This window comes from Leguminivora glycinivorella, chromosome 5 (assembly GCF_023078275.1).
Source record: "Leguminivora glycinivorella isolate SPB_JAAS2020 chromosome 5, LegGlyc_1.1, whole genome shotgun sequence".
NCBI lineage: Eukaryota > Metazoa > Arthropoda > Insecta > Lepidoptera > Tortricidae > Leguminivora > Leguminivora glycinivorella.
In genome coordinates this window covers 16,580,677-16,607,528 of record NC_062975.1, presented here as the reverse complement: position 1 = coordinate 16,607,528, position 26,852 = coordinate 16,580,677, and the positions used below count along the sequence as shown (strand labels likewise).

Below are 26,852 nucleotides of genomic sequence, written 5' to 3'. Positions count from 1 at the left end.
CAGTCATTTAAAATGATAATTGTTAATTCATTAAAATGAAATTCGAATTTGATTGACATAACTGATTCCAGGCCAGCCGTCTGCCACTCAGAGAGGAATATTGCGGTAACCATTTAAATAATATTTAAACTATGTCGTTTTTCCTTCCTGAATAATGGGCATGGGAAATCCATACTACTAATATTATAAATGAGAAAGTGTGTGTGTTTTTAACTTCTGATTAGCAGAAACGCTCGAGCAACACGCGATCTGCAATCGATGCCACTAGGCTTAGAATAAATTTAAAAGTGTAAAATGTCTGCCTTGGGTGAGACTTGAACTCACGGCCTCTGGATCGATCCTCCAGCGCTCTGCCAACTGAGCCACCAAGACTTAAACCAAGCCAGCGAAATTTTGTGTGTGTTTGTTTGTTTGTCCGTCTTTCACGGAAAAACGGAGCGACGAATTGAAGTGATATTTTAAGAGGAGGTAGTTGAAGGGATGGAGAGTGACAGGCTACTTTTTGTCTGTTTCTAACGCGAGAGAAGTCACGGGCAAAAGCTAGTATTTTATAAAATTTACGAACAACTAATAAGATATACCCGCGTGTCTCTCATACACAGCATAATACTCGTAATTGCCAGGGTTTTGTCTCATAAGTGTAACTGAAATTAAAAATTCCATACATTAACGATATAGTGTTACGTGTTTTAAAACATCGAAAAACCAATCAGTGAGGCTCAGTAACAAACCTTTTTAGTACCTATTATGTTATTGGAACACGATTATTCTTTGAATTGTCTATTTATATTCATATATTTTATAGGTGTTATATTTACGTCTCAATCTAAATCGACTACGTTCCTTCTAGTCCAATCCGCTTCTTTTTATGAACTGGCAAAACAATTCAATTCGCTAATATGGAATTAATTATGAAAATGAGTTAAGTGAAGTGACGGTCAACAAATTTTTTTATCCGACTTATTAAATAAAAATTGGGTCTAAATATTTCTTGCACGGTATAAAATATTTTGAGTACAGGCCAATTCCCTATTGTTTGTGAAACTATCAGATCTGTTTTCTTTATTTAATTTTTTCCTTCAGTTATTATTATTTATCTAACTTTATACATACATACATACATACATACAATCACGCCTGTTTCCCAGAGGGGTAGGCAGAGATCACGGATTTCCATACATAACTTTATTTTTATTTTAAATATTATAACCGTGAACACGATGCATAAAATTTGTAAGCAACAACCGGAATACGCCCAATTTGATCCCAAGACGATCTAATCGTAGCTGCTATCGACGAATGTTTGCTTTGAGAGATAGGTACCTACATTATCATGCTGTTTTACATTATTTACTTAGCTCACATACGTTCTAATAAGTAATAACATGAATCAGGTAATACATTCAACGCCACATTTGTTATTATAAATAAATAAATAAATAATAAATACTTATTTAGGAAACTTTTACCTAGGTTGACTAAGCCCCACGGTAAGCTCAATTGTCTGGCTGCATTCAATATAAGCCTTTTTGTCTTTCCATACGAACTAGTTTTGTTTAAGACTGCCCCACCTACAATGCCTACATTTCTATTTAATATGATTGTCAGACTTTATGTAACATTTTAATACATGTAATTGTAATTGTATACGTAGGTACTTCATTATTTTGATATGTTAGGTTCGGCGCCAAAGTTATCTGTTTGATGTAGCTCAGCAAATAACTAAGGCCCACTTGCACCAATCACTTCTCAGGGTTAGTGGGCTGTCATCTGGCAAATTCCATATAAAATGGTGGGTTAACCCTCGGGTTAACCCTCTATTTTCGTTGGTGCAAGTGGCCCTAAGGGTATCAAAGTTTGCGTTAGCGTTATGAGACGTTATACGTCGGTTGGGTGTAAGTAGCTCGGTATTGTTTCTGAGTTTCTGTATGTTAAATATATTTAACTCTAACTATTAGTTACAAACATTAAGCCAAGCCAAATCTACATCACTCTTTATCACTTATCTACAGCATTCGTCACGTTTTGGCAAGTAAGTCAGTGTGGGAGTGACAGCTCAGCTTCCAATTTTATCACTTATCTTCATCACTCTACAATCTCTACATGCATAAAGCAGCTCAGCTGTGACAGCTATCCACGTCCACGCGGATAAAATTGCAAGCATGATAGCCTGGCAAACTTGGTAAGTAAGTAAGTAAGTAATTTATTTGCATAAAATAGTGTACAGTAAGATGGTCAAAAGGTACAATTTAGTTCAACTATTTTGCCTATAAAAGGCGTGCAAATATGATTTAACTAATCTAGGAACACATATAGTATCAATTAATCTATATAGCTTCACAATTAACATGCATATAAAGTTGGTTCAAACTGCTTAGATAAATGATTATTGAATGTATAAAAATATGTCACATTGAAGGTTCTTGATGATGATGATATCCTGTTATCCCTCATCAGCGACATAGGGCTCTCAGAAGGAACTTCCATTCTTCGCGGTCCAGCGCGGCCTCCCCCAGTTCCGCCCAGCCGAGGCCAACTGATGCCGCCACTTTTTCCACTGTACTTCTCCAGGTGGTACGTGGGCGACCTTGCCCTCCTTTTCCGGGATTTTTTCAGGTCAGCCTTTGCTTGCCTTGGTCAGCTTGATAGGCGGTTATGTAAAACATGACCTATCCAGCGCCATTTCCGCAGTGGTATTTCTTTGTCTAAAGGGTTTTGACCAGTCAGTTCCCATAGTCTAATATAGGTTAGGTATTATTGAAGGTACTTACTTATAAATAATGAAAAAAATAATGTCTATATTTTTATAAAATATTAAGCGTAAATAACATGTTTGGATGCTAATAATATGTTTTACACGAAAGATAATCTTTGAGAAAACACACACTTGTTGAATATCGGCAAAAAATGCTGTTCGTATCGAAAACTACGTAGCGTTCAAATCGAAACCTTAAGGAAACCTAGATAAAAGTCACATGTGTCTGACAATCTGCTAATAAAAACATCAAGCAAACGAAGCGGTTCGCGGAATACTTATTAGCTACGAGGAATTGTGGCTTCCAGAAAGAAAATTACTGAAATTTCATCCCTATTCCCTTATATTTTAAACCAAAGTGGGTTTTTGTAACCCGCAATGAAATTGCGGTTTTGCAAAGCCTACTTACCAAACTCTCGCTTAATTGATTCAAAACACAAGTGTTGTTATAAAGTTGTAATCGAAGTTCACAAGTTGATAAAAAGCTTTTGAAACTTTAACAGTAAAAAAATTAAATATACAATTTTAGCCACTTGAAGGTAATATTATACCTTCAAGTAAATATTAGGTTACTTAGGGCCACTTTCACCACCCGCTTAACTCAAGGTTAGTGGGCTGTCAACTGTCAAATTCCATATAAAATGGTGGGTTAACCCGAGGGTTAACCCATCATTTTATCTGTAATTTGGCAGATGACAGCCCACTAACCCCGATTTAAGTGATTGGTGAAACGTCAAAAGCTCATAAGTAGTTAATAGAAGCCCAGAGCCTTAGTCCCGACCACGACTATTTGTAATTCATTTCGGTTGCCTTCAATTGTAGGTACTGCTATATAAATAATGAAGCAGGTATTATCTGTTTTTTATTTATTTATTTAATCATACACTACTTGGGTGCCCTCAACACAAGCCTTTTTGATTTACCTTACCCAGGGAATTTGTGTAAGAGTGTGGTAGGCGACGGAACTACCAACATCTGTGCTGCATGCGTAATGATATGACAGCCTGGACGGAACAGATGGCACTTCCTGTGAGCGTCTTTTGTTTTATAGGTTTGCATTTTTTTTTATTATTATTTATCTAAACTTTATTGCACAATAAAAAAATAAGTACAAATGGCGGACTTAATGCCTTAATTCTCTACCAGTCAACCATAGGGCAAAACAGAAATTCGCGAATGTGGTTGCAGTCAGAAAAATAATTAAGAGAGCATGACAACTAGGTATAGGCAATTTACAACTATCAACACTATTATTTACAATACAATCATAATTGGCCATATATAATACATAGCATATCATATCAATACATATATACTTATACATAAATATATAATACAAATATACATACATATATTATCAGATTTTTGAGTTTCTGATCTGTCAACAAAACGCAAATGTTTTATTTTGGACATGTATTGTAAATATTATAATATAATATTTACAATACATGTCCTGACAAAATACACAATACTATTTACATATATATTATTTTAAAAAGAAGGCTATTTACATATTGTGTATTTTGTCAGTGGTACAATATAAACTGTAAATAGCTATTTTTGCGCAGGTATATATTGTCGACAATGTCGGCCCGTACTGTTACAAATGTATTCACATAAGTACTGTCTGGTCTATTCTGCAGTTAGATACGCGTGATGGCTACGCTCCCATGTCTGACACAACGGCTCATCTCGTGAGATGCACATTTGCACCTACGAGGTTTCTTCCTTTTGGTACCTACATTATTATTTTTATTTCACCAATAAAATGTGTAAAATATAATTTAAGCGGTAGATTTACTACTTACTTAAGTTGAAACCCACAGTACTATATTTTACAAATAATGAAACACTAATGTTTTATTATGTTTCACAGCTTCATTCTCCGCGAGTTATTGGTGTTTACATATTGTAGTAGCATTACCAAGCATCAGTCATACACCTGAAATGAAATAATATCAGTCTTGCGAAAATAATTATCTTTGAATACAATTTAGTTAAATTAGAGCTAGAGATTTCACAGTAAAACCTTTGTAGTTTTATGGAAGTACAAATTCAGTCCATACTTTACATTTTATTTCATTTTTTATTAATCTTATAAATGGGAAAGTGTGTGTGTCTGTTTGTTTGTCCGTCTTTCACGGCAAAACGAAACGGGGCAATGAATTGACGTGATTTTGTAAGTTGAGATAATTAGTTGGACAGTGTTGGAGGCCCAGATCCACCTCCGGTCGCTGGTCCAGCGAAGTTATAAAGTATGTATTACTTTAATTAATAATCAAATAAATGAAACATTGAGGACTTATTTTTTTCATGATGCAATTAAATAGTCATCGAGGTAATTCTCCCTATGTACCTAGAATGCAAATTGTGCCAAAACGCGATATATTTAATACGTAAGTATATCCGAGGTATAGTTAAAATATTTGAATTTGTTTTACGAAAATTTGACGTCTACAAATAAACCTAGTAGTGGTATCGTTGTTGTAAATAAATAAAAAATAAAATAAATAAAATCAAATCTTGCATAAATAATCTTGGTGTGTAGTAGAACAAACCAGTCAACCCCACCTTGCGACCCAGCGCGCTCTTTTGTGTAACCTTTTAGCATATCACACGACTGGGATTGGACAGCCCCTTCGATTTCCGACAGCCGAGTTATGAGCTAGACGAAAATATTCGCTATTTCATGAAATCCACCTACTTATTATTTGACGACCGGTCTGGCCTAGCGCGTAGTGGCCCTGCTGCTACGCCGCGGTCCCAGGTTCGAATCCCAGTAAGGGCATTTATTTGTGTGATCAGCACAGATATTTGTTCCTGAGTCATGGATGTTTTCTATGTATATAATTATTTGTATATTATATATAAATTGTTGTCTGAGTACCTGCAACACTAGCCTTCTTGAGCTTACCTTGTGACTCGATCAATCTGTGTAAGAATGTCCTATAATATATATTTATTTATTAGAAATTTTCTGATTTGTTTGCACATTCCAAAGTATTTTTTTTTACTCGACAGCGTTTGCAGAACAGAAGACAGCTAACAGAATGCAATAGAAGACTAAAGACAAGAAGGAATGTGCCATGGTGAACCAAAGAGAGGTGGGTATACTTATTTACGTTCAAATCAAATTCGAACAATGACTTGTAAGATATCACCAATGTATACTACCGATATACTTTTTTAATTTATAATATAAATGTTCTTTCTTACTCACGGCCAGAACAGACGAGCCGTAGACGATTATGGTGTGAGCTCGCCTATAAGGCATACATACATACATACATATAATCACGCCTGTATCCCATAAAGGGGTAGGCAGAGCACATGAAGTACTAAGTTTCAGTGCCACTCTTGGCAAAAAGGGGTTGAAAGAAATCCAAATTGTGACATTGCAGTGACAGGTTGCCAGCCTCTCGCCTATGCCACAATTTAACCCATATCCCACAGTCGACTTCTACGACACCACACGGGAACAGCAGGCAGGCAGGCTATAAGACAGGTATCCATTTTTACACTGTTAATAAATGTAGTTATTTCATTGAAGAAATTATAAATCTCATTACCGATTTGTCATTTAAGTTTCAATAATGAGTTGTAGTGAGTATCGTGCAAGAAACTTTTAAAATATTTTTAAAATATTACTTAGCTTATTTTTTAGTCTTAGTAATATAGGTATATGTCATATGAGAGACACATTTAGTCCCCGAAACGTACATATGTTCTGTTTCGTATGTAATCGTACTCATACTTCCCGTGACATATCGCCAGCCGCGCAGGACAAATGAGACCAGGCTCCATTAGCTGTATTAAACGGTCCACGTATTTCCGCTTTTACACCGACAGGCTACGCGAAGAAACAGGCCTGCCGCGAATACCTAAATGAGGGCACATTTTCCCTTTAACTCCTGATTGAAATAAGTTTTTTTTTTTTTGTAAAAATGTATTTTTGGCACAAACTTTTATCGCCGACTGTGCCTTTCTTCCAACAGTCATCTAGTGCTCTCCGAGACGTTTCTAAAAACCCCTTATTCGATGGAGATACGACGTTTCATAACAGAGTTCCTATTACCACCCTTTCTGCTCCATCATCGGATCAGCTCCATGACACCATAATATTACATTGTCACGTGATTAACATAATTACGTGTGCAAAATTTCAGCTCAATCGGAAATCGGGAAGTGGGTCAAATATAGCTTGTAGGTTATGACCCAAACTAACATAAGCAAGGCAAGTTGAATAAAAGCTTTTAAAATGTGCCATGATGAACATACGTTGACTCATTGGGTAAACAACATTTGTAAGGTTCTGGTTGCGACTTACTCCAGACCGGGACAAGTGGGATACTGGAGGAAGAGAGGCTTAGCAGTGGGCACCAACATACGGAACTAATTTGTTCCATCTATTGTCCTAAGAGTCGTCGGCAATCCAAACCCTCCTTGGAACTTGTACACTTTTTTTGCTGAGTACTTAAAACAGCAAAAGGGAGTGCACAAGTTGCTAATGGGTTGGAAACGAGCACGTGACACTCCTTGAGTTGCAGGCGTCTATAGGTGATGGTGACCGCTTTCCATCAGGCGGACTGTGTGCTTGTTTGCCACCGACGTAGTATAAAAAATGAACTCTACTTATCAAACAAATCACACCCTCTGAGTTTTACTTCCATGAAACCGTTTCAATAACTTTTGGTCAAAATTCTACATTAGAAATATAAAGGTGCATGGATATACATATTATTGATAAAGATTAAATCAATTCGTCTGACTCAATCTTGTCAAGTTACCCGTTAAGCAAGCAGAACTTGCGGTAACATTGCTCAATGCTACATCTGGGAGCTTGAAACTTACAATTGCAAGCTTGCAACGTTTGAGCAACGTTGGAGCCATATTGATGTTAAACGAATTCGGCCGCGCTGTAGATAAACCCTGTAAGTTTCCCAGATCGGATTTTTACAACTTTCTATAACTTTGAATAGCAATGTTGCTGATACATTGAAATATCAACTTACTAGAAAGTTACGACGAAAACTTTTAAGAAGTTCATTTTTGTACATTGCAACAATAGCACATTTGCAACTTGTACGTAACTTACACGCTATTCATTACGGCAATGTTACATTTACAATATACCAATAAGTTTGAAGTTTTATATTGTATTAACTTTTCATAGATACCTTTTAATAAGTTACAAATGTAACATTGCTTTAAATAACTCTTGTGAAGTTCCTTGCAAGTTTCATTTCTGTACATTGCAACAATAGCACATTATGCAACTTGTACGTAACTTACACGCTATTCATTACGGCAATGTTACATTTACAATACACCAATAAGTTTAAAGTTTTATATTGTATTAACTTTTCACAGATACCTTTTAATAAGTTACTAATGTAACATTGCTTTAATAACTCTTGTGAAGTTCCTTGCAAGTTACACTTGTAATGTACCTAAAAGTAGCTCTCATAATGTTTCATTTGAAACTTCTGCTATGGTTATATTTGGTATGTTGTGTCAACGAATCACTGGCAGTTTATTCGTTTAGTGAAATAATAATATTGCTGCAATTTACTAGATGCACGTTTTGTGCAAGTCACTCGTGAACCGTTCACACAATATTTCATAGGGATATTTCAGGGAACGTGATTTTTGTGGTTGGTAGGACGTCGCAAATATAACTGCACGCAAGGTGCTCTGCAATCTTCGTGAGCCTGAGCGAGCCTCGTGCGGCTGCCAGCTGCCGGTTCAAAGAGATCTCGCTTGATTCGATCGCGATTCGATTGAAACAAGCTAGATTCTCTCCAAAATCCGACAGCCAAAGGCTCGCGCGCGAGTATGCTCGACAGGTTCGGATCCGTGCGCAGCTTACAGATACTTCCCAGCATAATTTTAATGATTATGTATGATCAAAATAACTAGAAACGAAAAAGTCAAACTTAAAAACTACCTCACACAAAAATCATTGATTGTAAAACAAAAACATGGATATACAGACAACATAATTATTTTATTTGAAGTTTTTTCTTCAGACCGCAAAAACAGCACCATACTAATGAAAAATGATATGTATACTTATGTAGTGTTAGACATTTGAATTGAACATATGTTATCATAATACACACAAACACTATTTTAAAACACTGCGTGAATACTACGACGGTTAAGAGCCCGCAGGACCCGAGCTCCTTCTCATATTTGAGGAGAATACACCCGTCGCGCTGTAGAGGCGTCACTAAGGCCGTTCGCACACGCACCTACTCCTCGCCTCAGGTGACATACCTGCAAAAAATTAAATTCATTAAATCTATAATTCTGATTGTACACGTGAAACATGAGTTTGCCGCTGATGAGATGAAGGATTTATGATATTTTGTATGATTTAACTTTATTGATTATTATTACACACTATCGTTTATTACACACTATTTATGTCACACTTTCGTTTTCTATCGACCCCTTATTTGCCAAGAGTGGCACTGAAACTTGAGTAGTTTCATGTGCTCTGCCTACCCCTTCATGGGATACAGGCGTGATTGTATGTATGTATGTATGTATGATTATTATTATTATTTGCCTGAGCGCTTTTGGAGCTCGCATCCTGCACAGTCTCCAATACGTCTGACGATTTCTTAGAAACTGATAAGTCTTCAAGAGGATACTTTGCAATTGTGGTTTTGTACATGGAATTTTCCTGTACTTAAAATATTTTATACCATACAAAATTACAAATGAAGCATTAGATAATTATAAGAAACACATTCGCAAAAGTAATTTTTAAATCCCCCTGCCTGTGGCCTGTGTGGTGACGGGTTAAGAATTTCACCACCCCTTTCTTCCCGTGGGTGTCGTAGAAGGCGACTATGGGATATGGGTTAAATTGTGGCGTAGGCGAGAGGCTGGCCACCTGTCACTGCAATATCACAATTTCGTTTTCTTTCAACCCCTTATTTGCCAAGAGTGGCACTGAAGCTTTAGTAGTTTCATGTGTTCTGCCTACCCCTTTATGGGATACAGGCGTGATTGTATGTATGTATGTATGTAATTTTTAAATCAAATTTCTATTGAATATGTCTGATAGCGTGCATTAGGGTAATTTCGAAAGTCACAGAAAAATCACCATTATTTCCATCATCATATCAATATTCCCCTTTCGAAATTACCCGAGCATTTCTGTGCTTCGAAATTACCCCAATGCACCATGCTAAAAGAGTTGACCGTGACGTCACTAAACACAAATTCCTACTATTTCCATAATTAGCAAACTTAAAAAGAAGCTGATTTGTGTGCTACTCTGCGGAGGCGGCACCATAATGTTAATGAAATGCAACTAAATGTACGTATTATGTTTATGACTGTACCTCAGCAGTTCTCGAAAAGTTTATACAAAAATTAAGGGAAAAGTTAAATTTGTTTTTATTAATTCCTATTTTGTTACCAAGATTTTGTTGATAAATTGAGATTTTATTAAGTTTTATTTCGTCATTAGGGTTCTCTAGTATCTATATTTTCTTAATTATAAAAATTATCCTGTATATATCTTACGAAAGTCGAATTATATTACAAAATGTTGGTAACAAAATAGGATCAATTAAAATTTGCTGACGTGGCATTGTACAAAGTTGACGGGAATTGCTGACCTATACTGCCCCGCTAAGCCGAGTGGCGCTATCTCAAAACCAAATGATTTTGGAAATGGAACTGTCAGTTATAGATCCATACTAATATTATAAATGGGAAAGTGTGTGTGTCTGTTTGTTTGTCCGTCTTTCACGGCAAAACGGAGCAACGAATTCGAACGAATTGACGTGAACGAGTTGACGATTTGACGTGGTGATTGATTTTTTAAGTGGATATAGTTGAAGGGATGGAGAGTGACATAGGCTACTTTCTGTCTCTTTCTAACGCGAGCGAAGCAGCGGGCAAAAGCTAGTACTTTATAAGTTATCTGTGGATTTCCGTTTGAGATAGCGCTTTTCGGCTTTAGGAGGCCAGTATAGGGGGCAACGAAATAATGGGCTTTGAGCGTGGAAGGGACATATCTCCGTCTCACTTACCTGTACACCTCCTGACATAATAGCTCATAAGCAGGGAGCGTACTTTTCATGCCGATGACATTAATCTGACATCACGCTCCAAATTGGGTGATCCCAAATAGTTTATTGTAAATTATTAATCATTACTCGTCAATTATTTTAATCATATACAAATTACTTCAAATACAGTAGTCCATTTACATGTGGCATAAATAATACCTACTTGAAATGTGAAACGTGAATAAAATTATTTGATTTGTTTTTATAAATAAATTTAATTAAATAGTATTGTTAACAACACATTACAATAAATACGTAGAAAAGAGAATTTCTCTCTAACGTAAAGCACACCATCCTTCTTGCATTCATTACCATGCAAATAAATTCATAACTTAAAATGATATTGATGACTAATGATTAATAATTAACAATGATACAATTTGTGATCACCCTATATGGAGCGTGACGTCAAATTGATGTAATCGGCACGAAAAGTACGCTCCCTGCTCATAAGGTTCAGGTGGAATGCGGAACTACTGAAAGTACATAAAATTACTAAGTTGTAATGATTTTTTCAATACGTACATAATAAAAGGCATTTGTACGTCAATTTCCATAAGAAAAAGTAGATAATGTAGATTCTATCTATGAGTACCGATACAATCAAAGCCCATTATTTCGTTTCCCCCTATAGGTGCAGTCATAAACATCATACGTACATATTGTACGTTATACGTAATTACGTACATCATTTTACCATAGTTAGTTGAAGTTCATTATGAAGGCATCGCCGCCGCGCCGCAGAATAGCACACGCTGAATTTACTAAAAGGAAAGTAGACTTCCCACTTAATGCTAGTTAGTTACACTGTCCAGTTTTTGGACAACTATATATATTATAAGAGTGACCCACATGTCAGTGCGCTCCCTAAGCGTATTCAAGGCTCTCAAATTTGTTGAAACATGGTCTACAATAAATTTAATCGACTTACGAGATTTGTTATTAAGAGTAAAGTCTAAAAAAAACCGGCCAACAGCGTGTCGGGCCACGCTTTCCGGCCGTAGTTTGCCGTATTTTTCTCCAAAACTACTGAACCTATCAAGTTCAAAACAAATTTTCCTAGAAAGTCTTTATAAAGTTCTACTTTAGTATTTTTTTTTATATTAGGGTTCCGTAGTCGTAGTTTCGCCATGTCTGTCTGTCCGTCCGTCCGCGGATAATCTCAGTAACCGTTAGCACTAGAAAGCTGAAATTTAGTACCAATATGTATATCAATCACGCCGACAAAGTGCAAGAATAAAAAATGGAAAAAAATGTTTTTTTTAGGGTAACCCCCCTACATGTAAAGTGGGGGCTGATATTTTTTTTTTCAAACCAACCCCAACGTGTGATATATTGTTGGATAGGTATTTAAAAATTAGTAAGGGTTTACTAAGATCGTTTTTTGATAATATTGATATTTTCGGAAATAATCGCTCCTGAAGGAAAAAAAGTGCGTCCCCCCCCCCTCTAACTTTTGAACCATATGGTTAAAAAATATGAAATTTTGAACTTGATAGGTTCAGTAGTTTTTGAGAAAAATACGGAAAACTACGGAACCCTACACTGAGCGTGGCCCGACACGCTCTTGGCCGGTTTTTAGGGTTCCGTAGTCAACTAGGAACCATTATAGTTTCGCCATGTCTGTCTGTCCGTCCGTCCGTCTGTCCGCGGATAATCTCAGTAACCGTAAGCACTAGAAAGCTGAAATTTGGTACCAATATGTATATCAATCACGCCAACAAAGTGCAAAAATAAAAAATGGAAAAAAATGCTTTATTAGGGCACCCCCCCCCCCCCCCCCCCTACATGTAAAGTGGGGGCTGATATTTTTTCATTCCAACCCCAACGTGTGATGTATTGTTGGATAGGTATTTAAAAATGAATAAGGGTTTACTAAAATCGTTTTTTGATAATATTAATATTTTCGGAAATAATCGCTCCTAAAGGAAAAAAAGTGCATCCCCCCCCCCCCCCCCTCTAACTTTTGAACCATATGTTTAAAAAATATGAAAAAAATCACAAAAGTAGAAATTTATAAAGTCTTTCTAGGAAAATTGTTTTGAACTTGATAGGTTCAGAAGTTTTTGAGAAAAATACGAAAAACTACGGAACCCTACACTGAGCGTGGCCCGACACGCTCTTGGCCGGTTTTTTTTTTAAACATATTATGGTTCAAAAGTTAGAGGGGGGGGACACACTTTTTTTTCCTGTAGGAGCGATTGTTTCCGAAAATATTAATATTATCAAAAAACGATTTTAGTAAGCCCATATTGATTTTTAAATACTTATCCAACAATATATCACACGTTGGGGTTGGAATGAAAAAAAAATCAGTCCCCACTTGTGTCGCTCAACTTCAAACGTGGGTAAATCCATTTTGCTATAAGGTTAATTATCTTTCAGATCATATTACATTTTATATAAAATAAACCTTTTAGCAGAATGGATTTACCCACTTTTGAAGTTAACACTTTCGCAACCAGGCTAAATTTCGAACAATACCCCAGAAACCGACAGTACCCGATAGTCGGGCAACGACGTGCAACTCAATGCCGGACGCCGCGAACCCGATAGTCGGGCAAGCGGCGGACGCTCAGGGCTGTGCCAAGTAACTTTCGTATACGTGCATAAAATGAAAGAGTGCGTAGCACAATGTCGAAAATCAAATGTTCTAAGTACGAAATTCCGAAAGACATGACATCGAAAATCAAAATTGCTAATGTACGAAATTCCTAAATTCAACAGTGAAGTTAACTCCTCTTCGCGTAATTGTGGCTGAGAGTTGTGCTCATCAACTACTGCATCCTCGCCGAATATATTTATTAAGTCTCGCTCAATGTCATCAGGACCACGAGCATTCGCCATCGTCGTAGTAGAAACAACCAAATTAATTATTAATTCCAATCAGAGGCAAAACCACAAAGTCCAGTAAGAAAGCAGAAGTCACAGTTGTCCAGAAACAAGCCGATAGTCGTCAAAATAAAAATTAACACAACACAACAACGTCCAAAGCACATCACAAACCATTACGGAATGGCTCAGATTGCAAATTTTACACCGTGACCGGTGTGAAAAACCCGAGTCGCTAACTTCAAATAGATATTTATTTATTTATTTATTTAATATTTTATTCAAAGCTACTTGTTTTGCTTCCACGCAGTTGCTATTTTATGACTTACCTATTGTCTTTTTCTGAGAACTGCCGCTTAGAAATTAGAATGTTGTTAGGTTCTTAGTTGAATTTTTTGGTTTATTTTTCTCCGAATTTTGTTTCACTAAAATAATCCTATGAGTACCTACTTTATCACTCTTAAATATTCGTAAACACAAATTAGGTTGTACGATTTACGAAAATTCTAACTCCTATTGATACATACCCGTGTATGCGATTTAACGTAACCAACTAATAAGAATTATTATTTTGTAATCGCATTAGGTAAAGTAAATAGAAATACAAAGTGAATTAATAAATATAATAATCAACTGTACCAACTTTTCGACCACATAAGTACATTATAATCAGAAGACAGTCAGTGGCAGCCCTGAGGTAGCGAAGATGCAAAGCTTGCCCGACTATCGGGTACGTTGGCGTCGCGTGAAGGTTTATAGCTCTTGCTCGACTATCGGGTATGCCGGCATCTGAGTAAAGTTTACGAGTACCCGATTGTCGGGTACGCGGTGTCCAATGTGTTAAGCGACACACTTTACATGTACCCTAACAAAACACTTTTTTTCCACTTTTTATTTTACCACTTTGTCGGCGTAATTGATATACATATTGGTACCAAATTTCAGCTTTCTAGTGCTAACGGTTACTGAGATTATCCGCGGACGGACGGACGGACAGACAGACATGGCGAAACTATAAGGGTTCCTAGTTGACTACAGCACCCTAAAAATGATGTGAGGTTGAGATGATTATTTATCAATACATCCTTATTATAGGCTACTTTCCTTCTAGTCAAATCAGCTTCTTTTTAAACTCTCAAAACGAATTTGAATGATTTGCTGATATGGAAATTAAATGAAAACGTGTCGACTGACATCAAGGTCAACTCATATGATCATTATAAATTTCAATGAGACTTCTTAAATAGAAATTGGGTTTAAAAATATGGCAGATTATTTTTAAAGGCAATTTTTATTTAAGTTTTGCTTTGTCAATCTCCTTGCTCTCGTTATCACTACTGTCATTGTCCGACATTTTGTATTTACTGAATAAAAATACAGAAATAAATAAATGAAGAGAAGGGTAAAATGTGCAAGCTAACCAAATTCCATCGGGCCAAACAAGGTGAGTGAGTGCACTGTCGCGATGACACATGGATCTGCAGTTGGAGAATGGCCTGGCACGAAGTAGCGGGGCTCTGGGCCACAACCATCTGAAATGTCCGGTACGTGGGCTATATAAAACAAGTGCAAATAACAGGGAGGGAGGTGCAGAAACAGTTAATGAGAAAACCCAGGAATATTTATGAACACACACAAATAATTTGCAATTAAATGCACCCAAATATCAAATGCTACGCAAACGCTACACATCTCTTAGGTTAATTAAGCTGAGCTCGGACTATCAAAGGGTCATTTTGGATTATTTACGTGACGTTTTTATACTTGGTACACAATAAAATACAAATATAAATGTTGTAGATAAGATACAAATATTGTACTCTCGACGGCTTTTTATTGTCGAGTTGTAATATCAAGCAATCACAACTGACTACATACCTAAGGGTCACTTGCACCACCGAAAATGGAGGGTTAACCCGAGGCTAACCCACCATTTCATATGGAATTTGACAGTCGAAAAGGGAATCAAAATAGACGTATAAATGCACAACTACCTTTCTAAGCTTGAGAAAGATCCGCCGCGTCATTTGCACCCGACGACTGCGTGATGACTTGATGACGTGGCACTGGGATAGACTTCATTGGCCATTGCTCGCAGGCCGGGTCCTGTTATTGATCGCCGACTTGTCCACGATGGCGGCAGATGATGGGGCATGGGGCAACAAAAAGAACCCTGAACCTGAACACAGTGAAAAATTATATTGAATTAGAATGTTTAAAATAAATCGCGTAATGCGCCATGTCGGTAGTCCGGTGGCGAGCCTTTTTTCTGTAATATGATATCTTGGGGATTCACGCCGATTCAGTGCGCGCCCCGAGACACGCAACGCTTAAGTGGGAACGCCAGAAACCAACCTAGTCCCACAATAAACTCAATAAGCTATCGAATAGTTAACTGCCACATAGGCTGTAAATGGGTAATTAAATAGCAAATCTCACCATTTTTCCGATCCGGTCAGCTAGCTTCAGCTAGCGGATTTATTTCCAAGTTCACACAGCAGCACAGCACGCACGACACGATAGAAGATGGCGGCATTGGCGTCCGCCGTTTTTTTTTTAATTTATTTCCAGACCATGGATACAAGTCCTTCAGTCGCTCGCGGCGCGTCGCGGTCCGGGGTTGCCAACTCTAAAACCGTTCTCAGAAACAGAGGGAAAATTATATTTATAATATTCAGAGCCCGTAACTTTCATAATAATATTATTTAGTTGCGTCACCGTCAGTGGCGAAAATGCATATCGTGATTTCGCTAGGACGGGTATATACATATAAGTTGTATTTAATAAGAAACCCCCTTAGTAATTAGTCTCTGGCATATAATTTATAAGTGTAGGTATTCAAAGAAGAAAATATTAATTTACGTGAAATGATCAATGAAGGATTTAGAAATTACTGACAAATATTATTTTGTATGTTTTAATGTTTATCTTTTAATATTTATTGTGATTTATTTTCAACACGGAGTAAAAGTGTAAAAGCATCTCAAATAAAATAATTATAATGTATTAAATGATAATGCAAGTTTGAATATACTATACTTATGACGTTTTTCAGTACAAAATCGTGCTTCGAAGTTTCGACCCAGCATAATATAATTCGCTTCTCGTTTTTCTTGAAACGAGTTTTAACTTTTTTTTTCTAAAAACATAATTCTTGAAACGAGTTTTAACTTTTTTTTCTAAAAACATAATTCTTGAAAGATTTTACTTTTCACTTTTTGACATTTATCAATGAGGATAGTGAAACCTCAGTGAAACTAATCTCCATAGTGGCATCAACTCCCTTAAAAAGATCTTTTTTACTGAGTAAGGCTTCCCACAGACAGTCTTAAAAATTCATAATCTTAAAAAAAATTTGTATGCAATTGACACTGACAGATCTGTCAGTGTCTTGTCAGTGTCAGTTTGAACTGTCAGATTGCATACAAGTTTTTTTTAAGATTATGAATTTTTAAGACTGTCTGTGGGAAGCCTAACAATTAGATTTTTTTTCAATTGATAGTAACTCTGAAGCTAAGCGATGTCCAAAAAAGTATAAGTAGGTACATGACAATATAGTCTCTAAAAGTGGTCAGGAATACACTGTTAAAATCTTTTGACGACGTTAAAAATATTTAGGGTCTGTTTAACAATGTCTAACTAAAGTATAGCTAATCAATAAATAAATTAACTGCGAGATAAAACATCCCACAGTTTGCGTTTTGGTCCAAGAGCTGGCAGGATTTTTGAGCAGGTCCTTGAGGCAACCTGGAAAGGTGCTCAGATGCTTCTCCAATCATAACCCACATCAGGTCTGCAAGTCTGGCAGCTTGGGAGTGGGGCTTTATCGAGCTATGAATTAAAGATTTAATTTTTGGGCCCAAAAAAGGTGTTTGAGGCAACCTGGAATTATTAAAAAGTGAAAGTAGAGTTCCTCAGAAGTCGTATAGTGTTCATGCCAGATAATTTGGCCGGGTTCTTCACCGCGCCAGAACCGTGCAAAGTGGTAAAAAAATCCAAAAAAGGTTCTTGAGGCAATCTGTCATTTTTACCAGTAAAACATGAGGGTCTAAATAGCCATGAAAAAATAATGCCATGACATGAGGTGGGTGGGTGGGTGCCATGACGTACCCTGCCATTCGATCTTGAAAGTCAATTTTTTAGTTTTTCGTAAATAACTCGTAAACGGTGGCCCATAGCAAAAAAATATGTTAAACAGAAAATATCTATATAAAATTTCCTACAAGAAAGGTTATGTACGTTTTTTCGATAGGATCAATATATAAATGGACTAGTTTTTTAAAGGTGCGCGGGGCCCGAGGGCATTTGATTTTTCCAAAAAAATTTTTCTCATTCCTATTTTTGGACCCCGTTCTTACCACGTGAAAAATTTTAGCGCGCTCGGACCGAAGATAAAAAAATAACAATTCAAAGTCGGCCATTTTGAAATTTTTTAAATGCTATTCGATGGACCTCAGATAACTAACTACATACAACATTAGTTTAAGTACTTTTAACCTTTTTCCTACCGTTACGGAGCTATGGGGATTAAAAAAAACCTCCATACAAATTTCAATCAGTCTTCAAAGGCCACCATTTTGAATTTTTCAAAATTTTGTTTTTGTATACTAATCTTTGGGCGACTGTACACGCATCTGCCAAGTTTCAGTGCGCTCGGACCATTTTGAAATTTTTCAAAAAAAAAGTCGGCCATTTTGATTTTTTAAAAATGCTATTTAGTGGACCTGAGGTGACTGTATAACATTTGTTTTAGCACTTTTCACTTCTTTGTACCGTTACGGACCTGTGGTAATTAAAAGACAAACCTCCATACAAATTTCAATTAGCCCTCAAAGGCCGCCATTTTGAATTTTTCAAGATTTTCTTTTTGAATATAAATTTTGAGGCAACCTTCCACCCGTGTGCCAAATCTCAGCGCACTAGGACCATTTTGAAATTATTAAAAAAAAGGTCGGCCATTTTGATTTTTTTTTTAATGCAACTTTTTTCTACTCCGAGACCTGTATGACATTTGGTCGAGCACCCCCGGCTATCTCTTACGGTTTAAAAGTTGCCATACAAAATAAAAGTGGCCAATTTTCTCACACTCGTAGCATTTTTAATTTTTTTTTAATTTCATTCGAATCAAGGCCGCTAAGAGATTCAACGACCAAAATTTGAGCACTCTACGTAAAGTCGGCCATTTTGAAAAAAAAAAAAAGGCGGCGTCAAAAATTTCCCAGGGTCCTCACTGCCAAGAATAATGTTATACAGAATTAATCTACATAAACTTTTTTAATATTATGTAGATTAATTCTGTGTAACATTATTTTTGGCTGTGAGCCACCGTTTTTGAGTTATCAACAAAAAACGGCCCATGTAATCTATTTAAAAATACTTTCCAACTAAAAAAATTATCCTAGCGTAAAAACCTATATAACATTTCTTATAGGAAATTTTATGTAGATATTATCTGTTTAACATATTTTTTTGCTGTGGGCCACCGTTTACGAGGTATTGACGAAAAACGGAGCATGTAATCGATTAAAAAAAACTTTCTTACTAAATTATCCATTTATATATTGATCCTATCCAAAAAACGTACACAACCTTTCTTGTAGGAAATTTTATGTAGATAGTTTTTGTTCAACATATTTTTTTGTTGTGGGCCACCGTTTACGAGTTATTTACGAAAAACTAAAAAAAATGACTTTCAAGATCGAATGGAAGGGTACGGCTACGGACCCCACCTCATGTCATGGCATTATTTTTTCATGGCTATTTAGACCCTATCTTTTACTGGTAAAAATGACAGATTGCAACCGAACCCTAATAAAACTTATTATATTATATTATTATTTATTTTTTCCACTTTTTATTTTTGCATCTCAGCAAAAGCAAATTTCAGCGGTTTCCAGTCCAGGACGGACAGGCGGATGGACAGACAGACAGACAAATATGGCGAAACTATAAGGATTCCTAGTTGACTACGAAATACTAAAATAAGCGCCAAATTTGAAACATGGGCGAAGGTTTATTGTGCCATAGAAAATTTGAATTAGGCGCCTTTTTTAAACGACAGTATTTGCTTGGCCATAATTTTCTTTAAATAATTTTATTAATGTAAATGTTGCAAATAATTGTGAAAATAAAGTTATCGAATAATAATACTAAAGCCTGACCAGAAATATATGACTATTATTGTCAAGAGGGCGCTGTTTATTCTGATGTATGGGGTGACATTGCAGTTTAGTATGAAGAATAGTTCTCATATTATATTTCTCTCTTTATTAGGCTCTCAGGCTTTATCAATCTATGACTTTCGAGCCAATTCGTCACTACTTTTAAAAAATTTCGTATCTCACGCTGTTCCTCAAAGTTAAAACGCAGTAAGTCTATATGCATTCCATACATACTTACTACAATTTTCTTTTCATTGATAGACGAAGATATGAGTTTTTTTTTAAAGTAGTGACGAATTATTTATGTCTCCTGATTTTTAGGACACGTGTCTTCTGATTTTATTCAAATTGGACCTGGCAACACTGAAATAATGTCAGAATCTTTTCTTTGACATTATTTACAATTTATATTATTGTACATAATTGGTTTTTTCACTATTCTTAAGCTAAAAAAAACACCTGTTTGTCCTCCAAAGAATACCTTATGTACGTATGAAACATATTCTTTCTTCTAGTATGAATTGTACGCATATTGCCAAACTTCAGGTTTAATTAATATAATATTGTTAATCAAACTACCTCTTCTATTTTGCGGTGGATTCACAGAATGATTGAGGATTTGAGGGAAGCATGTTAAGACTGTGACAATATGGTCTTAAGGCAGCCGGCCTCATTGAGAACAAGAAAATATTCTGCTTCATGTAGCGGTTGTTATTTGTTAATATGACATGTCTCGGCAGTGTAGTGACCCTGTGCTTAATTAAGGCTTCAGGCTCAAATCATGGTGAGGGCATTTTTTTATATGATAAACACTGACATTTGTTTCTCAATAAATGTATTATTATACACGGTCAGAGTATAGCAAAAGGACTTAGAAAAATTTGTGAACAATTTTTTTTTTGTTTTTATGCAGTACTATTCTAAAACATTACTTTGTTATAGGTAAACCAAAATGTAAGCGGCCGGTTGAAAAAGTAGCAGAGTCGAAAATGGAAATTAATGAGCTGCAGAAGTAAATTTTAGAAGAATAATTCTCTTCTTTGTTGTATCCTTGTGGCTGAGGGACATGACGAATGAGGCCATTCTTTACCAGTGCTCTTCACGCCACTCAATCCTGGGCCCGGTGCATGCTAGCCTGCAGTGGTCTTTGTCAGAGATGTTATTGTGTCTGCCCAATGTGTGCCCATGCTGCCACTTCTTCACTTCCTTGCCGTGTCCTGTGATTATGGGAATAATATGCAAATAAAAACCAACAATGGGCCATCGAAGAACAGGAGAGGGCATGTGGGCCTTAGAGAAAGAGTTGTTAATGTGAAGACTAAATAAATTCAACAAATAAAATCTCAACTATAATACTGTCTTTGGTACACCCGCTACCATCGCGTCAAATAGTGAAAGTGCAGTTCAGTGTAAGCAAAGACAGTGTACAAGATATACCACTCACCTATGGCATTAGTGTTACTAGACCACATTAATACATAAAGACTATTTTTCTAAACTTGTCCAAAAATTTTATTAAAAAGGTGTCGGAACGCCTTACAGGTGTCTGGGGGGACCAAATAGCGGGTTCCTTCTTTGCTCAGAGGTTGAGTCTGGCGGTGCAAAGGGGAAACGCCGCAAGCATTCTTGGGTCTATGCCGGAGGCAGGGGATCTGAGGGGGTTTTTTATATTTAGTTATAACCTGCTTGTGTTAGTTTTAGTCTTTAGGGTTTTAAGATTTAATTATAAGATTAAATATATTGTTCGTAGTTGTTGTTGAATAAGCAGTGTTTGTGTGTCTGACTAACGAAAATATAAATTCAGATTCTAAACGTCTAAACTTGTGTATAGCTCTGTGTTGTCTTAATAAATCCTATTGGAAACGCTGTTGTTGTTCTGATTAGCCAGGCCTAAACGGTACCCTTCACCATCTTATAAGAGTACCAACTATTGGGAACCTGAACCTAAATGACAGTAAGGGTCACTTGCACCACCGAAAATCCGAGGTTAACCCACCATTTTATATGGAATTTGACAGTCCACTAACCTTGAGTTAAGCGGGTGGTACAAGTGGCCCTTAAGGGAACGCTATCACACAATGAAGCTAGGAATATATTGCGCGGACGTCTGCGATTGCACGTGCATGACCGACAATCGATAGTTTGCACAATTCAGTGTATAATCATTATCCAGATCGCGTCCGCGGTCGAGACCCATAATATGTTCCTAGCTTTACCAGTTCCACAATATAATATATCGTCACTACTTTGAAAAAATCTCGTATCTCACCCTGCTTCTCAAAGTTAAAACACAGTAAGTCTATATGCATTCCATACATACTTAATACGATTTTCTTTTCATTGACAGACGAAGATACAAGTTTTTTTTTAAAGTAGTGACGATACAATATTATGTGGTATGTACGTGGCTTGGCCCGAACCCACTGATGCACACGCCGCTACGTATCAGGGAGGCAAGTATGGTCGCCCGATAAATGATAAGATAAAACATCAACATCGTTCATCGCTCGACCATACTAATGCCTGCCAGGGTGCACACGTAAGGCACCGGCCACATCAGAGCGTCGCGTGTCTCGGGGCGCGCAACGGACGTCGGCGCCACGCCACCTGAGTGTAATTCAAAAAGCGTCTCCTCAGTACATTTTGTATAGGAAGGACGTAAGGCGCGCCGCCAAGCGGCGCGGCGCGCGCCACGCCGCCGCCACGCAACCGGGGGCGCGTCTTAGTGACCGGCCACACCAGAGCGTCGCGTGTCTCGGGGCGCGCAACGGGCGTCCGCGCCACGCCGCTTCAGTGTAATTCAAAAAACGCCTCCTCAGTACATTTTGTATAGGAAAGACGTAAGACGCGCCCCAGGTGGCGTGGCGGCGGCGGGCGCGCGCCGCGCCGCTTGGCGGCGCGCCTTACGTCCTTCCTATACAAAATGTACTGAGGAGACGCTTTTGAATTACACTCAGGTGGCGTGGCGCGGACGCCCTTTGCGCGCCCCGAGACACGCGACGCATAAGTGGGAACGCTGCCTTACGTCCTTCCTATACAAAATGTACTGAGGAGACGTTTTTTGAATTACACTGAGGCGGCGTGGCGCGGACGCCCGTTGCGCGCCCCGAGACACGCGACGCTCTGGTGTCGCCGGTCACTAAGGCCGTTTTCACATTATCCGATCCGAATATCGGATGTCGGAAGGATTTTAATGGAAAGTAAACTGCATGCTGGGGATGAATCTATTGAGTGGTTCGTGATGGAGTCGTTGGATATCCAACATAGGTCTTTCAAAAGGTGTAGGGGTTTGAAATGAAATTCGTCCTTGATGTAACTTACCCTAAGACCGTTTTCACATTATCCGATCCGATATCGGATGTCGGAAGGATTTCAATAGAAAAAATCCAAGATGGCGCCGGTAATGTATGGGATATCGGTCCGACATCCGATATCGGATCGGATATTGTGAAAACGCACTAATACCTACCCACCGAGCAGTAAAAAAACAATCTGAAAAATCTAATAGGTATAGCTCAAAACATCTATTGTGTTTATAATTTGCCCTGATGTTATGCTATTTTGATACGGGTAATATTTATAGATTCTAAAATAGATTCATTAAAGGAAATATCAATTTGTGATAACGCAGCAAAATTATAAAAAATATATTTAAAACGGTCAATGACTGCAATATTGATGTTAAATGTTTAATAAACGTTATTATTTAAAATTGGTGCAACATTGAGAAATTAATTCTTAAAAAAAACAATTGCCGTGACATTGTATTTATAATTACCTGTAATGTTACAAAATAAATATACCGGTTATATCAAAAGGTTTTATTGAAGTAAATCTTAATTTGTGATATTGCAGCAACTGCATAAAACCAATATTTCAAGTGGTCAATTGCAGTAATATTGATTTTGAACATTTGGGAAACTTTATGCTACGTATCAGGGAGGCAAGTATGGTCGCCCGATAAATGATAAGATAAAACATCAACATCGTTCATCGCTCGACCATACTAATGCCTGCCAGGGTGCACACGTAAGGCCGTTTTCACATTATCCGATCCGAATATCGGATGTCGGAAGGATTTTAATGGAAAGTAATAAACTGCATGCTGCTGGGGATGAATCTATTGAGTGGTTCGTGATGGAGTCGTTGGATATCCAACATAGGTCTTTCAAAAGGTGTAGGGGTTTGAAATGAAATTCGTCCTTGATGTAACTTACCCTAAGACCGTTTTCACATTATCCGATCCGATATCGGATGTCGGAAGGATTTCAATAGAAAAAATCCAAGATGGCGCCGGTAATGTATGGGATATCGGTCCGACATCCGATATCGAATCGGATATTGTGAAAACGCACTAATACCTACCCACCGAGCAGTAAAAAAACAATCTGAAAAATCTAATAGGTATAGCTCAAAACATCTATTGTGTTTATAATTTGCCCTGATGTTATGCTATTTTGATACGGGTAATATTTATAGATTCTAAAATAGATTAATTAAAGGAAATATCAATTTGTGATAACGCAGCAAAATTATAAAAAATATATTTAAAACGGTCAATGACTGCAATATTGATGTTAAATGTTTAATAAACGTTATTATTTAAAATTGGTGCAACATTGAGAAATTAATTCTTAAAAAAAAACAATTGCCGTGACATTGTATTTATAATTACCTGTAATGTTACAAAATAAATATACCGGTTATATCAAAAGGTTTTATTGAAGTAAATCTTAATTTGTGATATTGCAGCAACTGCATAAAACCAATATTTCAAGTGGTCAGTTGCAGTAATATTGATTTTGAACATTTGGGAAACTTTAAGTTTAGACATTGAAGTAACATTGAAAACTTGATGTTTAAAAGTTAATGTTGCTGTAACGTTGCATATGTAATATAGCTAATACCTTGTTGCAGCAATGTAATAAATGAACATTTAAATAACTTGTAATCAAAACATCCTTGCAATATTATAATATTAGTTTTCATTTGTCATGTTACAATAATATAGCACTACTAATTTTCTGAAAGTTTCAAATTACCAATAAGTTGAATGTTGTTGTCATATTTCTCCGACCTTACATTCTAAACTTACAAATGTGAGGTATGTAAACTTACTGCAAGTTATTGTAAGTTTCATGCTCAGTGGGTAATTTTTCACTGGTCCGTGTTCATAGTTTCAATTTTATAGTTGGCAATCGAACAGACAGGTTGACTGATGGTAAGCGATCACTGCCGCCAATGGACACCAGAAGGGTTAAAGGTGCGTTGCTGGCCTATAAATTGAAAGAATACATACATACATATAATCACGCCTGTATTTCATAAAGGGGTAGGCAGAGCACATGAACTACTAAGTTTCAGTGCCAGTCTTGGCAAAAAGGGGTTGAACAAAATCCAAATTGTGACATAGCAGTGACAGGTTGCCAGGCCTACGCCACAATTTAACCCATATCCCACTGTCGACTTCTACGACACCCACGGGAAGAAAGGGGGTGGTGAAATTCTTAACCCGTCACCACACGGTGAAAAGAATATTTATTGTTTAATGCTCGATACGGTGTAACGCGAGCCATCCATCGACTGCCTACTTTGTTCTCATGTCTTATTCAATAAAAATATCCGAAATATACCTTATCACATTTGCGCTAGGGTTTAATCTTGAATGTTAATGGTGCATTGAGATAGGACGTTTATGAAGTGTCGTTGTATAGCAGGTTACCTAGACACGTTACAATCTTTTACACTTCGTAAGCGTATTGTTGCTAGCCCTCTCTTTCGCACGTCTGTAGTGACGCGACAGAGACATACTGTGTTCCGATCGCCACGTAGCGTCAACGATTGCCGCTTTGGCTAGGCAGCCAGAAGGTAATGAATATGTTAGTGGCATAACATAACTTTTGCCTTTTCTCGTGACAATGCGCATTGTGGTTAGGATGCTACTGTTTTATTAACGAGTGGAGGATTTTGATATGTGGTGTTTCATATACAAATGACATTTCCAGCTCTTTGCTGTATTATACGGATTGAATATTTAAGTCATAGGAAACCTACGAAACAGTTTTTACTTCTACCATAGATTAAATACAAGAAGATACTTGTAGATGGCGGTAAGTGTCACTTTTGAGATAGATCTATGGCTCGAAAGTGACACTTAACGTCAATCTACAAGTAATCGATGGCAACAAGGCATCTTTTGTGGCGCCATCTATGTGTGGTGTAGTGTAGGAGCGTTCTTACGCGGTCGCATTTTAATATATGGGATGGTATGATCTTCTTATATATGTCATCTATGCTTCTACACATACCACAAAATCTTTGATAAATGTGAGTGACCAATAAATAAAAAGAAATTTCTGTTCCAACTATAAGCAATATGAAAAAGCCATACAAACAAAAGAGTGTACATTTCCAGCACATACACACATAATGATTATTTTTCAATCCTGTAGGTGGTTTTACTAGCCCGCCCGAACTACACCGGTATGGCCTACTAAGCCAATGGTCCTGGGCTCGAATCCCTGAAAGGGCATTTATTTTCGTGATAACCACCACTACAGGTTTTGAAACAATAAATAAAAATAAAAAGATATTTATTTACCAATACAGCACGAAATGGAAATATGTATAAAAACTTAGTAAGTAAAATTATAGAGGTGTGTCCAGATGAGACTCAGCGAGACTGCAGATTTTTTCAGTCTCCAACCAATAAACTTAAATCTAATACTTAACATAACTAGCCTACTAGCTAACCCGGCAAATAGATCGCTAATATTGTACGTCTACGTTGGAAAGTGCATGAAATGCCGCTACTTCATCTCCATTTCATGCAGTAAATCGCAGCGGTATATACTGAGCACCGTATTTTACCGCCTAATACCGGGGTACTTTAGCCAACATTCCAATGTTAACAGACCAGCGTAAATAGTCATCTCTTTTTATTGCCATATTTTATGAATGTGACAAGAAATTGGCCTTTCGATCTCCATGGCTCCGTAAACAACGATAGGT

The 26,852-nt window shown here is 37.1% G+C and overlaps 1 long non-coding RNA gene across 1 annotated transcript; it reads left to right on the top strand.

The window, feature by feature from the left end:
• The first annotated feature begins 20,440 nt into the window (after positions 1-20,440).
• LOC125226696 lies at positions 20,441-21,707 on the top strand. Its single transcript, XR_007177111.1, has 2 exons — positions 20,441-20,625; positions 20,784-21,707. It is a non-coding gene; the product is annotated as an uncharacterized LOC125226696 (long non-coding RNA).
• The last annotated feature ends 5,145 nt before the right edge of the window (positions 21,708-26,852 follow it).